Below are 15393 nucleotides of genomic sequence, written 5' to 3'. Positions count from 1 at the left end.
TCCCCCTGTTTGTACCTTTTGGAATGGTACTGCTTATTTTGTGCCATTGAATGTTGGACGTGTTTAACTTTTCATTTGAACAGGGGTCACAGCTAAGAGTCTGCTTTACACCTCAGAGGAGAGTTGGGACTTGGACTCTTCAGCAATGCTGCAACTGTTAGAACTTTGGCAACTCTTGCAGATGGACTAAATGCCTTTTGCATAAGGGGATGTGCATGAGTCTTGGGGGGGTGAAATGTTATGGTTCTAATGGAATGTAATGTCTTTGTACCTGGAAACTGGTTTAAAGAAATGTGTCTGGTTGCCCAAGTTGACAAGGGGTGGAGTGTTATGGTTGATACATTGTGTCAATTTGGGGAGTCTAAAGGTTTGGCTAAGTGACTTGGCAGGAAGCCAGGGTGCTTACTTTGTATACATCCTGAGCCTGTAGAAGAGGAGGGCATGGAGATTAAGTGAGAGCTACATGCCCCTTAGGTGGGGGTAGCCTGTTTACAAAGTAAGGGAGGGAAAGAAGCTGCTTGCCCCGATTCCTCCCTTTTGCTCTGGCTGCCTTGCTGTTCAGCTGCCATTCCCCCCTTTGCTCTTGTTGCTTTGCTGTCTTCTGCCTTGGAGCCAAGCACGTATGGACTGAAACCTCCACAAACTGTGAGCCAAATAAACCTTTCCTTCCTTCATTTTGGGCGTTGGGTATTTTGTCTTAGCAACGACAGAAAAGTAACCAAGACACCCATGCACATCCTCCCGGATACTTTAAATCATCTCTGTATTACTCATAATACTTAATACGATGTAAATGGATGTCAATAGTTGCTGCATCACATTGACTAAGGAATAATGACAAGAAAAACGCTTTTTTCTCAAGTGTCTTTGGCCCACAGTGGGTTGAGTCCATGGGCGAGGAATCCTCAAATACAAAGACCCACTGTACATAGCAATCACCTGGAGAGTTTATTAAAATGAAGATTCTAATGCAGTAGATTTGGGGTACAGCTGAGACTCTGCATTTCTAACAGGCTCCTTGGCGGTACCAGTACCGAAGCTGCTGATCTGAGGACCTCACTTTAGGGGCAGGTCTAAGCACTCTCAGACCATCTGGTTATACCACGAACTTGCTCAGTATCCTCCAGTGCCTCTAGAGAGCCTTCAAAATAAACAAGCCTCCTTAGTACAATGTATAGGGTGCGACTCTCCTCGCTTCACTGCTCACCGTGCATCTCTGCACACACCACAAAACACACCCCCGTGTGCAGACTTCTCACCCATGGCGCCTGTGCACACACTGGCTCCCCCACTCAGAGTCCCCTCTTCCACCCTCCACACTCCAACTCTCCTCTCTCCTTCTTCCAAGCCCAGCTCACAAGCCACCTTCTTTGAAAGGAGTGTTCCTGGAGTCCCCCAGGTGGGTTAAGCAGCCTTTCCCGAGTTCTCTTGTGCCCCTCTTCACCACTTGAATTGTGTGGGTGAGACGCAGAGGTGCCTCTATTCGCATGCTCATTCACCCAGTGCAGTTCTTGGGATACCATGGGGGAATAATGACCGATTGTTGGGATGGAACAAATGCATTGTCCAGCATCGCTGTGCAAATCAAGCAAACGGCCAGGAGGAGAAGAAACCACACTTTGAATCTTGGTGTGTGGTTTCTTTTCCCCAGGCCCAGCCACACCTCAGAAATGGATACTTCCCGCCCTGCCTGATGGAGGAATTCATCCCACCACAGTTCAAACATAAGGTGATTCAGCCTGTACTCTGCAGCTCAGAGAGTTTGGGAACAGCACCCCTTCCACTATTGGCCACTGTTTGGAGGTCACTCCCCAGCCCAAGGCTCAGCCCACCCATGTAAGACGGCAAGTCCTGTAAGCAGATGGTGGCACTGGTGCAGAACCATCACCCACGCCTATGAGTCATGTGGGAACGGCCCAGGGGTGCTGAGAAGTGGATAGTGAGAAGGACCTGGGAAACAGATTCCGCCTTCACCACTGCCACTCCCCCGGGCTGAGGCATTTCCCTCTCGCTTCTGCGGTTTCCATTTCCTTATTGGTCACCTGGGTCCAGAGGAATGTAGGTCAGCCAGGCAAATGCAAGCTGAGTGCAGCCAGCATGGAAAGAAGGGCAGCAAGTAAGAGCAAGGTGTGCTCCACGGTCCCCCCAGCTAATGAGAGGCCTGGGGCAGGCAGGGGGTGGGGCACGGGGAAGAAGTCACAGCCCGCACTGAAATACGCGTCCTTGTTCAATATGGCCTTCTTCCCACCTCTCCGCTTCTTCCCCTCCTGACTTCAAATTCCTACCACTGACTGCACCTAAGCATTCTCTAGAAGGTCGCTGATGGCTGCTATGGACTGAACTGAATTGTGTCCCCTTAAAATTCATGGACTGAAAAGCTCTACTCCGTGATGCAGTGGTATTTGCGTGGTAATTAGGTCTAGATGGCGCTATGGGGGCGGGGTCCTCATGGCAGGATTAGTGCCCTATCCTCACAAGAAGAGGCCAGAGCTTGCCAGTGCATCCTCCATCTGAGGACACAGGGAGAGGAGGCAATCTGCGATACAAGAAGAGAGCGCGAGCCCTGTCACACTGTGATCTCAGACTTTCCAGTCTGCAGAACCGTTAGAAAATAAATGTCTGTTGATGAAGCCCTCACTCTGTGATCTTTCGTTTTAACAGCTCAACCTGACCAAGACAGTAGTCTTCTTTCACAGGTATGTGAATCTGTTTCAATTTCCTCCAACAAAACTTTGTTAAGAGTGCAGGGGTGTAGCTCAGTGGGCCAGCTCTTGGCTTGGGTTCAAACCCTAGCACTGTGTAAAAAAAAAAAAAAGGAAATAAACCTTTTCTTAAACTCAAGAACACAGAGGCAAGCTGGGTTTTGCTCACCATTGTCTCCCTGGTAGAGAGCACATGAATAATTAATAGAGGGATAAGGGAGTGACGTTGGTGCTTACTATGAACCACGCATCATGCAAAATGCTAGGGAGATTTTAAAAAGACAAACAGCAAAAGTAAGACATCACTCTCAGGAGTCACAGTCTAGTCCAGGGAACTTGTCTAAGCCAGCTGTGCTGATGTGGCCTGAGACGTGCTCCATGCTTTTGCCATGGGATGCATATAATACACTGGGCAATGTCCCGTCTCACAGAGCAGCGCAAACCTTCTGCCTGGAGACGGGAGTGGAGACAGGTAGGCGGAGGTGTGAGCCTTGAATAATGTGACCTGAGAAATTTTCTCAAAGGAGATAATTATTTGAAAAGGATGGACAAGATCTCACCAAAGAAAGAAAAAATGCAACCACAGAGAAGATATTTACTGATTAACAACTGAAGGTGCTGAAAATGCAGGGCTCCGAGGAGTGTAAGGTAGCCAGGCTGGGGGCGGGTGGGGAAGAAGGGCGAAGTGGCCGGAGAGGCAGGGACGCAGCCAGGCTTTGATGGACCCCTAACTGGCCGCCACCTCCAGAAACCCAAGAAGGAGCCTTAGAAAAACAAAATTCAATAGCAGGGGAATTCAAAATGTCACTATTTTAACACTAAAATGAAATCTTCAAGCCAGGCACGGTGGTGCACGCCTGTAATCCCAGCACTGAGGAGGCTGAGGCAGGAGGATCACTGTGAGTTCCAGGCCAGCCTGGGCTATAAAGTGAGCTCATGGCCAGCCTGAACTGCATAGCGAGACCCTGTCTCAAAAAGACAAAAAAAAAAAAATTTAAAGAATTTTTAAAAATAAATAAAATGAAATCTTCAAAGAGCTGCTGGGCTTGAGGGGAAAAGCAACAGGCTATAAAGCCAGATGAATCCAAGCACAGTGAATTGCTTCCAAATTGAATATCCTGCTTTTCTCATTTGTAAAATGGAAATATCACTTACTACTTTTCTCAGGACTGAGAAGTACACAATGACACATAACAGGTCCACAAAAAATGCAAGCACTCATTTCTGTCTCTACTTCCTTAAGAAGTTCCAAATTCCCTGCTCTCCCAACATGGTCCTTTGAAAAGTAGAGGAAAATTCCCCCCTCTTTTCAGCCTGTAACTCCTGGTACATGACCACCATTTCCATGTCTGCCCCTTTCTTCATCCCAGGGATGTAGTGGGGCCAGGAGCCACCCCGATTTATCTGTGGAGCTCGAGGACCTACACTGTGCTTGCCTGGTCAGAGGGGCGCCTTGCAACTTTGGAGAAGTAAATCACACAGATGGCCAAGGCAGACATAAACTGTCTCACCCCAAGTCAAGGCCAAATCAGCAACTGAGCTGGTGCTAAAACTCTGACCTCACAGTCCATCAATTTCATAGACCATGTGGTCTCAGAACAAACAGAACAAAGACTGAGCTCAGCCTGGGAGGTACCAATACCTCTGCAGATTCCCAGCAAAGGGGAACCGCCACCAAACACAGCATTCACAGCGCCTTCCTCTTTCTCAGAAGCAGCATCCACACTTTCACACAGAGGGGCAGACGCAACACTCAATACAACTCTTAAAACACTTCCCTGCTATGTGGTCTCTTAAGCACAGGAAACAGCAGCTGGTTGCATTACCAGGAACGTTTATTTGCCAGTTGGGGTGCTAGAGCTCAGTGTGTGAGTTTAAAGCTGTGATAAGGAACGAAAATAAACCAGCAAAGCAGAAACCAAGTTGCCCCAATCCTGGATCTAACGAAAAGGACTTCAGAATCAGAAAAACTTAAGTAAGGATCCAGTGTTGGGCCTAATTTGTGAAGCCTCCTTTTCCTCGTTTGTAAATGGATAATGGTAAATTTCACACCAGCTGCCTAGGTTTGCAGTGAAGGGCAGGTGAGTCAGAGTTTGTCAGCTGCTAAGGGGTAGTGACTGATGCACAAAAGATGTTTAAATGGGGCTGGGGCTGCAGCCTGGGGCGCTTGGCATGCACAAGGCTCTGGGCTCAATCAGTGCCCAGCACCACAAACAGAAAAGACGGGTTGAATAGCATTTACCTCCAACACTTTGGGGACCTAATATGAAATTCACTTGTAGCTCTTTGGAGGAACTAAAGACCCCCAGGGAGAGTTACTGATCACTGCTCTTGTGTGATTCCAGAGCAGCACTACAGCAGTCTGGTCTGGGTACCAGGAATTACAATATACTTATCTTTTCATTTCTTTCTATATTTGTACTTTCTTTCTTTGCTTTCTTTTTTCTGTTTTTCTTACCAGATTGGGAGCGCTGGTGCAGCAAAGGTCCTTCTTTATTTGTATTTGTTTCTTTTAAGCCAAGAGGACAGTACACACTGAATAAACGTGTTGAAATACAAAATCTTACTATCAGGAGATTAGCGGAAAGAGGCCTCCTGAACTCTTGGTATGCAGCTCTACAATGACAGTACACTCCAGTGTTAGGAGGGCAGCCGTAAGCTGAGCCGGCTGAAGACACAGAATCCAGCCTTCTTTAATGTGATCTTTCCCTTTGAAAGAGGAAAAGTCCCTCTATAGACAAACAATTCCAGAGCCAAGAAGACCAAACAAAGACACAGCCTTGGGTTCTTTAACAACAGCAACAAAAAAAACAACAAAGCAAAGCAAAACAAAAAACTGTCATAGTATACATTCTCCACATCCTCAGAAATTGCAGCGACGAAAAGAAAGGCCGTCATCCTTCTAGATTTCTACTGTACAGAGCTAAAGATTGACCTACAGCTATTCCTCTTATTGGTGAAAATGTCCACTCTGACTTATTATGAATTCAAAGCCATCCCTGGAGCCTCAAGGCCTGCATTCCCCTTTTCTCCAGCTTGACAGTTCTTTTTCTTCCTCCTTAGGGTGGCTGCTGGGCCCTGGCTCCATTACCATGGCCTTGCTTGCCATCTTTTCCACTGCTGTCTCTATGAGCCTGTACCCATCCCCACACCCCACCCTAAACGCTGGTCTCACTCCCTCTCCCGGGCCCAGGGCCCAGCCAGAGTCTGGAACACAGTGGCTAGGACCTGTCCAACGAGCAAATGCCCAAAGTTGGCCTCTCCTGAAGCCCTTGCTGGCTCCCATGGGCTCATCACTACACATTCCTCCAGCCCCTGTGTATGGCTAATCCAGTCCTAACCAGCCCTGTGATTCATGCACATAAAAGAGGAAGCTACCCAGAAACATACCCTTAAAGGACACTGTCAGATGTCCTGTCTCCTCCTTGCCGGTCTCAAATCCCAGCCTGGCCCAGCCCGGACCCCAGAGACTTTGCCATGCTCCTGACTCCAAAGCAGAGCTCTTGGGCTCTTTCTGGGGACGCTGCTAAAAAGCTCCGTCACACTGGATCACAACCAGAGCGAGAACACAGGAGGCAGCAGAGCCGGTGTCACTGCGCCCCTGGCAGTTATATCCACCCCTCAGAGTTCACAAACTAAGTGTCCCTTTTCTCACGACAGCCATTCAGATATTCAAGGGGAGACCCATGAAAGTCATCTACCTGACTCTGTCTTCCCCAAAGGTTGGGACCTCCTTGTGGTCAATCTCAGGGTTTGAGCCCTCTTTGTAACTCCAGAACTTAGCAAATTCCTGGGGACCTGGCATAGCCACCGCTTGGTAAATTTTTGTTGAATTAACTGGACCCTTCTGCCCTGCCTCAACATCTTCATTAGCTTTCCCAGCCAAATATATACAGCCCTACATTACGGTTTCCCAGGACAACTCGGAAAAGCAGGGGCTAGTTGCCCAGACTGCAGAAGATGGGAAGGAAAAATCCGTAAAAGCCAAACAAAAAGCAAAGCAAACTTCACATGCAGAGATTTCGTCCTCCATCCTCCATCCTCCATCCTCCATCCTCCATCCTTAGCGCCAGCTCCCTAGCAAAAAAGCAACCTTCTGTTTACTCAGGGTCCCCCAGAGAGTCAGCCATTCGGAAGCCTTTACCACTCAGGGCTGACACAGGCCATCTTGTGAAATCAGTTTTACTGCTGTCCAGCCCCTCCTTCTGCACACGCCTATCTCCTGCTCCACCAGTCAGCAGGGCTGGCAGCTGCAGGCCAGAAAGAGACAGGCACACTCAGCGCCTCCTGCCAAGGTTTGATGGATGAAGAGATGCCGAAGAGCGTGGCGGCGCCTGAAGCAGTCGGGGTACGGGGGGGACACGGCTGTCTCTCCTGCCTCTCCACTTTCCATGGTGAGCCTCTGATCTTGCATTTGCAGCAGATAAGAAAGTCACACTTTCTCTTCAGTGCTGATGCATCAGAGCTGCTGCAGGGCTCCAGGAAGCTCATCTTGATGGATCAGTTGATTTTTAAGACCTACCTACAAGCTGCTCCCACAGGGCCTTTTGCCATTGTCAAAGATTCTTCTTGATACAGACAGCAACAGCTCTGTGCACTTAAGGGACCAGGCAGAGGGCGGGACTGGGGTAGCTCCGATTGTGCACTGAGAAATCAAGTCATTCCACATTCCTCAGCCAGCTCCCCTCATCTCCGGGCCCCTCCCCAGAATAACTATCAGATCAACTAAGCAGTGCCGTTTAATTATCCTCAGGCCCTAGGTATTCCAGAGGTTGGCAAGGAACTTAGAAACACTTAGAAACTTATAGTCAGAGCCCCCTTTGGTGCTCACCGAAGACTGTGAGTCCAAAGATCATGACCTTCCCCACCTGATCTGCCATCGATTATGCACTTAACATCGGGTTCACCATTTTGATGGCATTAGGTTGTACAATCCTTGCAACAACTCCTCAAGGTAGATATCACTACGTTTATTTAAGAGATAGAAAGAGGAGGCTTAGAAAGGCTTTGTAACTTGCCTGAAGGTAGAAGGAATTTGAGCACACAAATGACCACAGTTAAGTATCAGGCAAACCACTATGCAGCCTGCTAAAGGCGCCCCTCATTGAGGCCACAGGAATAGATAGGAGTATCCTTCCTGGTTCACCTGTAGTGTGGGTGAAACTGGGATACGAACCAGGGACCTAGTGATCTAACTTCCAAGTACAGCCCCATGCCTGTCTTCCCACAGTCAGGGGCTTTGACGGGTAGTGCCCGTACAGACACACACTTCCCCTGAGACACACTATCACAGACCCACATGCTTCCCGAATGGGAGATAACACTGCTACAACTGCAGACCACATCACTAGACAGCCAACCACATGCAGTCAGTGGGCCTAAAATCAGACCAAACCAAGGGGCAAATTAGATTGCCTTCTTGACCCCAGTTTTGTGCAATCTAGGGACAGCCTATCATTTCTTTGGACCTCAAGTTTCCTTCCTTCTGTTATCATCCAACTTCACTGCACACCAGCCACATAGCATGCTGTGGGTGCAGGTTCAGAACTCTCGTCTGGAGTAAGACAGCCTGGGATTTGCAACCTGGCTTCACTACTTACTTGCTGTGTGATCTCAACTGGGCACATTAAAATCTCTTGTGCTTCAGTTTTCTCCTCTGTTAAATAGGGATAGTAACTGTTCATATCTCATGGGATTGTTACAGGGAATAAACAAAAAATAGACACATCAAGTACTTAACAGATTGTCTGGCATACAGTAGGCATGCGGTGAAGGTTAATGCACAGGTTAGGTGTTTCAGTTGTGACTGGGGTGAGGAGAAGACAAAGGAGTTAGTGCTAAGAAAGGTAAATGAGGTGACTCTCTTTCGTAGGACTCTTTTTAAGAAGTGTCACAGACTAGGGAGTAGCACAGACTAAGTGTTTACATACATTTGCTGCAGTTTGCAGAATAATGGCCTCTTGAAGCTGTCCATGTATTCATCCCCAAAACCCAAGTACATTGTCCTACAAGACAAAAGGGACTTTGCAGATGTGGATAAGCTCAGTCTCGTGAGCTGGGGAGATACACTCACAAGGGTTCTAATAAAAGAAAGTGAGGCAGGTGTCAGACTGAGAGAAGATTTAATGACAGAGGAAAGGGTCAGAGGCATGTGCTCGGGAAAGTGGAGGAAGGGGCTGCTAGCCAAAGAATGCAGGCAGACTCCAGACATCAGAAAACCTAAGGAAACAGAGTCTCTGCTAGTGCTTGCAGATGACACAGATCTGTCAAAGCCCGGACATTAGCCTATAAAACCAATTTTGGATTTCTGACTCCCAAACTGTAATAGAATAAGTTTGAATTTTTTATTCCATGAATTTGGAAAATTTGTTATAACACGAGTAGAAAACTTACAAATGCCTTTGGCCATTTTTGCTGCATTTCATAAAAACCCTCATATTTCACAAAATCCATTTGCTAGTTCCTTATGACTCATGTCCCTACTTCCCAAAAGAGACAAAGTAAAAATTTAAGCTTCCAGAAGGTTTGGTGCAACAGGCTTCTCAAATGGCCCTGCAAGCCCTCACCCTGTGTGGGTGAGGCTCTGAAACTGCAGAGCTTAGTGAGGGCCACTGAGCACCACACAAAATTTCGCAGGAGAGCCCCCAAGTACCAAGGTCCACTGCTGACAACAAATAATACTACCAGTTTACATGTGCATGACCTTTTGTGTTTTTTAAAATCATGTACCCACGGCCTCGTTTCAATTCATCTAACCTATAGAAATAACTCCCTCAAACCACATCCTCAGAAAGTGTCAGAGTCAGGACTTGAACCGCATCTTTCATCTTGAAAGTCAATTTTCTTTCTCCCATCGCTGCCTATAATTTATTCTTACCTTGGTGGTGAGTGACTGAGAATAGGAGAGAAGAAAAGGAAAAGAGAAAAAACAAGGCAGGGCTATCCAGACAATGAATAGCCCAGGCCTCCAGAAAACAGGGCCAAACTCTGATACAAATCTATTTCTCAGATGCTAAACTCAGGGAAGTAATGCGACAGGGAAAAAATGAAATTGTGGTCTACACTGGGCCTCGGCTTTAGCTCTGTCACAAGCTAGCTCTTGGATCCTGAAAGAGGGTCACTTTATTTGCTGTTCTCATTCTATTTGCATTTTAAAAAGAGGGAGCCCCAGGTGACATGCACCTGTCATCCCAGTACTTGGGAGACTGAGGCAAGTTCAAGCCCAGCCTGGGCAACTTAGTGAGATCTTGTCTCAAAATAAAAAACAAAACAAAAAAAGCTGGGGATGTAGCTCATGGTAGAGTGCCCCTGGGTTCAATACCTAATACTGGGGGGAAAAGACCAGCTAAACTCTGCTACTGATTCTAGTTATACATTTCTGAGATTCTTAGACGTCTTTTCTAAGAAGTATCTTACATTTGTAGATAAAGTATCCCTTCTCCAGAAATGCTTTGGACCAGAAGTGCCTTTTCGGATTCTGGAATATCTGCATAGATATAAAATGAACTTATTTGGAGAGAGGACCTAAGTTGAAACACAAAATTCATCTGTTTCATATACACCTTACACACAGTAGCCTGCAGATAATGTTACACCATGTTTTTAGTGGGCCTAAATTTTTACCTGACCCAGGAAGTCAAGTGTGGAATTTTCCACTTGTGGCATCATGCTGGTGCTGAAAGTTTCAGATTTTGGAACATTTTGAATTTTCTTTTTCATTTTTAAAAGTTGTATCTCTGAGGTATTTTATTATAAAAAGTTAGTACTCACACACATAAGCTAATACGAGCTTAAAATTCATCACACATTTACTTCATTTTTCAGTTCGACCTTCTAGTAAATCTTTAGTTTCATTGATTTTTGGCTGCTATATACAAAGGTTCTCCTTTGCCTGGGTGATTTAAGAACAGAATTCAGCCAAGCGTCGTGGCACACGCCTATAATCCCAGCACTTGGGAGGCTGACGCAGGAGGATCACTGTGAGTTTGTGGTCAGCCTGGGCTACAAAGTGAGCTCAAGGTCAGCCTGAACTGCGTAGCGAGACCCTGTCTCAAAAGGACAAAAAAAAACCTAATTCATTCGTGAGCCTCTCTTGTGTTTCCTTTATTGAAGCGGGGCTTATACCTAGCACTGATGGCACTGATGCTGTTGCTTGTTTTGTCCCTTTGGGCTCAAATCCACCTCTGCAATAGTCATTACTGAAGGCAGATTGGGTAGACTTTGAGAAACTTCTTTTACTTGAGGCTCCATATGCTTCACAGCTAGTAAAACATAACAGCTGCAAATCCTCCAGCAGCAATGGTCAGTCCAACTTCTGTGACTACTGGCCATGTTCCGGACTCCTGCCTCCACTGAGAATGTAGTTCACTCCAGCCTAAAGGCCATGACCACCGCTGTAATCACAGATCTACCACATACAGGAGCACTTTGAAATCTGAATTTTGGATTAAGGATGCTGAACCTATAATATGAAGTCATTTGACCTGACACTCCCAAACACCTCCCTCTCAAACTCGAGAAAAGCACCGCTCCTGTCACATTCATACTTCAATTTACTGCCCCCTGTCTGGTTATGTTACACTTCTCATCCTCACGAAGATCATCTTCTGTCTTTTGCATTGCATCTATCACTTGATCAGAATTTTCTGTCTCCGTCCTAGGTTGCTAGCTCCCCAAGGGCAGAGACTATATATCTAATGATTTTGTACTCCCAATTCTTTTATATCAACCTACAAAAGTTGCCTGTGAATTTGCAGTGAGGTATCCATACCCTTAAAAAAGAAAAATGGCATTACACATCGAACTTCTCTAGAATAAGGTGCCTAAGGATCTTGGGCAGCTCATTTGGAATTGTCAGAGGTAATGCTGAAGTAATCTCCTTGCCTGGCTTGCTTCACCTGGGATGCTTAATAAGGCTTGAAGTAGATGAGAAGAGAGAGAAATAGAATAGAGGAAGTTTTGCAAAGCAAAGCAAAGCAAAGCACTATATCTCCAAGATGGGTAAAATCTCATGGGGCAATAATAGGATGGGCTGGCAGGCAATGCCCGGAGAAGCTGGTTAGCGACAGACACTGCTGGTGGCAACGGCTGGGACTCCAGGAACCTGCGTGGTTCTGCGTGCATTTGTGTGTGGTTAATGTAGACGGAGATAGATTCCTTGCCTACTCTCACAGAGCTTCCCACCCAGGCTGAAAGAATAAACATTTACAGAGCCAGTGTGTAAATATTTGTGATGGGGCACACTTAATACCAAAGTAGGACACTAAACAACTCTGCTACCTGGGTTCACGGAGAAGCCTCCCGCCAAACCCTGAAAGAAATCAGAACACTGGGCTGCCTCTGGCCATCTGTGCTGTTAGCTTCCCCTTGGCATTTTCCGGGCTGCTGTGAGCTTCCCCGCCGGTGTTTCTCAGCTTCCCACTCCGTGGGGGAAGAGCCCTGGGCCTGCGCAGCTCACTGCCAGAGCTGCTTTATGGACAAGGGTGTTTATGCTTCCACAGGGGCCAGGGAACATGATAGAAGTGTTACACAAACAGTGGGCAACTCCACGGAAAGGAAGATGTCTCTGTAATTAAAAAGGTGTCCATGAGCAAATTTATTTACCCTACATGCTGGGCTCAAGGCTCAAACCTCCTCTCTTATTTAGCCAGCACTTTAGTTATATTTTGAAAGAAAATCCATTAGGTACCACTTTGAAAATTATCCTAATGCATGTAGTTTGAAGACTCCCCACCGTTGTAACTGCCTCCTATCTTTTTCTTTCCATTTATTTACTCTCTAGAATATCAACAGTCCTGGAGGGTTTTCTTTAAAGAAAGAAGAGAAGAATATGACAATAAAGCACCATGGAAAGGGGTTGGGGATTTAGCTCAGCAGCAAAGCGCTTGCCTGGCAAGCGCAAGCTCGTGAGTTCGATTCCTGGTACCGGAAGAAAAACAAAACAAAAACAAAAACAAAGAAAAGCACCATGGAAAGCAAAACAGAGACAGAAGCAAAAAGCCCAATGGAACGGAACAGCAAATGTGAAGCAGTGACAGTATACTTCCACTGTTACAACCACTCGCCAGCTCAACCTGGAGTCACTGAGCTGACTGCAGAGGATCGTAGAGGGTGCCGACATCACCCTACTTTACAGCTGGCATCACTGAGGCCTAGGAAGGAAAAGGAGATATGTGAGCTCAAGCAGCCCAAAGAGTGAGAGCACAAAGCCAGCGTCTGAAAGAAAGGGAAACCTAGCTTGCATTCATCATGCGCAAACATCAGAGTGGGGCAGAGTCCACAGCCTTAACATTCTGCAAAGCTTAGAAAACATACGGCTGCTTCTCAGAGAGCCACAGGGAAGACTCATCACCAGCTAGAGCAAGTGGCTATCTTCAGGGTGCCAGCTGGTGACACTTGATGTTGTCTTTTCCTCCTGGGTCTGCTCAGAATGTAGCAGGATGATAAGCCCAGGGTAAAAGCTCAGACTCGAATGTTCATCTGGGACACTGCACCACGCACCTCACCCTCATCAACAGCAGGTAGCGAAGAGCCTGACTGTAAGGTCACAAGGAAAAGGGAGGTAACCACAATGGATATAGCTCAGCGGTGCAGCGCTTGCCTGGCAAGCACGAGTTCCTGAGTTTGATTCCCGGTATCCCCCCTAAAACAAAACAAAACAAGAAACAACTAAAATGCAAGAAAGGGGATTACCCATCATATGTCATGAGCCCCTGAGAGAGGCCTGAGAACTCTGGCCATTGCTACATCTATTTGCTCAACCAGAGTTTCTTAGGTACTTCTCTTGTTGCTGAGACAAAACATCTGATGCTCAAAGTTAAGAGAGGAAAGGTTTATTTGGCTCACAGTTTGTAGAGGTTTTAGTCCATAGTCAGCTGGCTCCAAGGCAGGATGGCAAGGCAGATAAGGCAGATAGACATTGCAGAGGAAAAACAGTTCATGGTGGGCAGAGGTAGCAAAGCAAGCATGAGATGACCACAGCTTTTTCTATCCCTTGTATTTTATCCAGTTAGCTAGGATGGGTGGCACTCACTCTCTTAATCCTAGTGCCCTTGATCCTAGCATTGCATCCTGAATCAATTCCAGTGCCATACACACTCTAGATCCAGCCGTCTCTGAAAAAAACCTCACCTATGACCAAATGAGGTTTGGGGGAAACATCTAGACACAAGTCATAACACACAGATTCTTCCAGAACCCTTTGGGTAAATACCCAGTGTTCCTGGGAGAATACTCCAACCAAGAAGCAGGAGCTTTCAGGCCTGATGAGGACTGCAGGCACCATGCTCCTGGCACTGATTCTCTGGTTTGCTTGGGGCTGAGCCTGGCACAAGGCAGAGAGTATCTCTTTTTGAATGTGCCTCTGTCTATGTGTCTGTCTCTCCGTCTGTCTTTTTCTCTCAATTCCCTAAGCCTCCAGTCTGATTCCATTTGAGAGCAGTCAGAAGACAGCCATATGGTACCCTTTGAGTCCCTAAGCCTGGCTATTTATTATAGTCAGTGGCCTGTGCAATGCTGGCTCTACTTTGGGTCTGCTTCTGCTTGGTCCTGGCACTTGCTCAAGGGCCTTTGGAGAGAGAGAAGCAGACAGGAGCAGGGCGCAGCATTGAGGGAAAAAGCATCTGTTGGCGTCTGCCCCACGGAGGGCAACTGAGGAAGCAGCAGCACAAGGAGTTGTGCAGAATAACATCACCACTTGAGCGGGGGTAGAGCCGTACCCATTCCAGGCCTCTCCAACTGTTTGCATCAAGTGGCCCCTTAACCCTCACAACCATCCCTTGAGATAGACTTTGCTATTGTCAGAATTGTAAAGACAGCCAGTTATGGTGTGCATGCTGTGAGGGAATCCCTGGTATACAGGAGGCTGAAGCATGAGGATCCCTTGAGCCAGGAGTTCATGACCAGCCTGCACAATAGAGCAACCCTTGTCTCAAAAAACTAAAATTTATAGATAGGAAAACTGAAGTTGGGTGTGTTCAGCAATTTGCCCCAGCTCACTCAGCTGATTAGGGGCAGAGCTAGGACTTGGAAATAGGCTGCCTAAACAGCCTCTACAAGTTCATACTTCTGTGCATCAGGCCGGGAGAGATAGGGGCAGAGGTTAGAGGGCTGCTCTGTAAGGACAGCCCTTCCCCCGCAGCTGCCTCCTGGGACGGTTGGAGACCATATCACCAAGTCCTCATTAGCTGGAGCAGCCCTGGCAAGAGACACGGAGCTCCTCAAGTTTGCTGCCTCGCTGAAAAGGAAAAGGCTTCTAGCTCAAGAATTATGGTCCAGCGGGGCATGGTGGTGCATGCCTGTAATCCTAGCACTTGGGAGGTTGAAGCAGGAGGATCATTGTGAATTCGAGGTCAGCCTGGGCTACAAAGTGAGTTCAAGACCAGCCTGAACTGTGTAGTGAGACCCTGTCTCAAAAAAAAAAAAAATTATGGTCCATAGGCAGCTGGAATTAGAGAAGTCTGATGGCGAGAGCAGGGTGGTGACAAAAACCAGGGGCAGAGCCATTACGGCAGAATATTTGGCTGGCATGATGGTGTATGCCTGATCTCCCAGCAGCCCAGGAGGCTGAGGCAGGAAGATTGAAAGTTCAAGCCCAACATGGGCACTTAACAAGGGCTGGCGATTGTAGCTCAATGCAAAGGCCCGGCTTCAATCCCCAGTACTGAGGGAGAGAGAGGAAGAGGGAGAAGGA

General features: G+C 47.1%; 1 protein-coding gene and 1 pseudogene across 2 annotated transcripts in view; both read right to left on the bottom strand.

Annotated features, from left to right (window-relative positions):
• Positions 1-15393, bottom strand: part of Ubash3b (ubiquitin associated and SH3 domain containing B) — a 148767-nt gene that overhangs the window by 126128 nt on the left and 7246 nt on the right. The gene's annotated exons all lie outside the window — the stretch shown is intronic.
• Positions 10516-11280, bottom strand: LOC102008519 (annotated as a pseudogene).

This window comes from Chinchilla lanigera, unplaced genomic scaffold (genome assembly GCF_000276665.1).
Source record: "Chinchilla lanigera isolate Chin_1 unplaced genomic scaffold, ChiLan1.0 scaffold00011, whole genome shotgun sequence".
Classification (NCBI taxonomy): Eukaryota; Metazoa; Chordata; class Mammalia; order Rodentia; family Chinchillidae; genus Chinchilla; species Chinchilla lanigera.
This window is presented reverse-complemented; position numbering and strand designations above follow the sequence as displayed.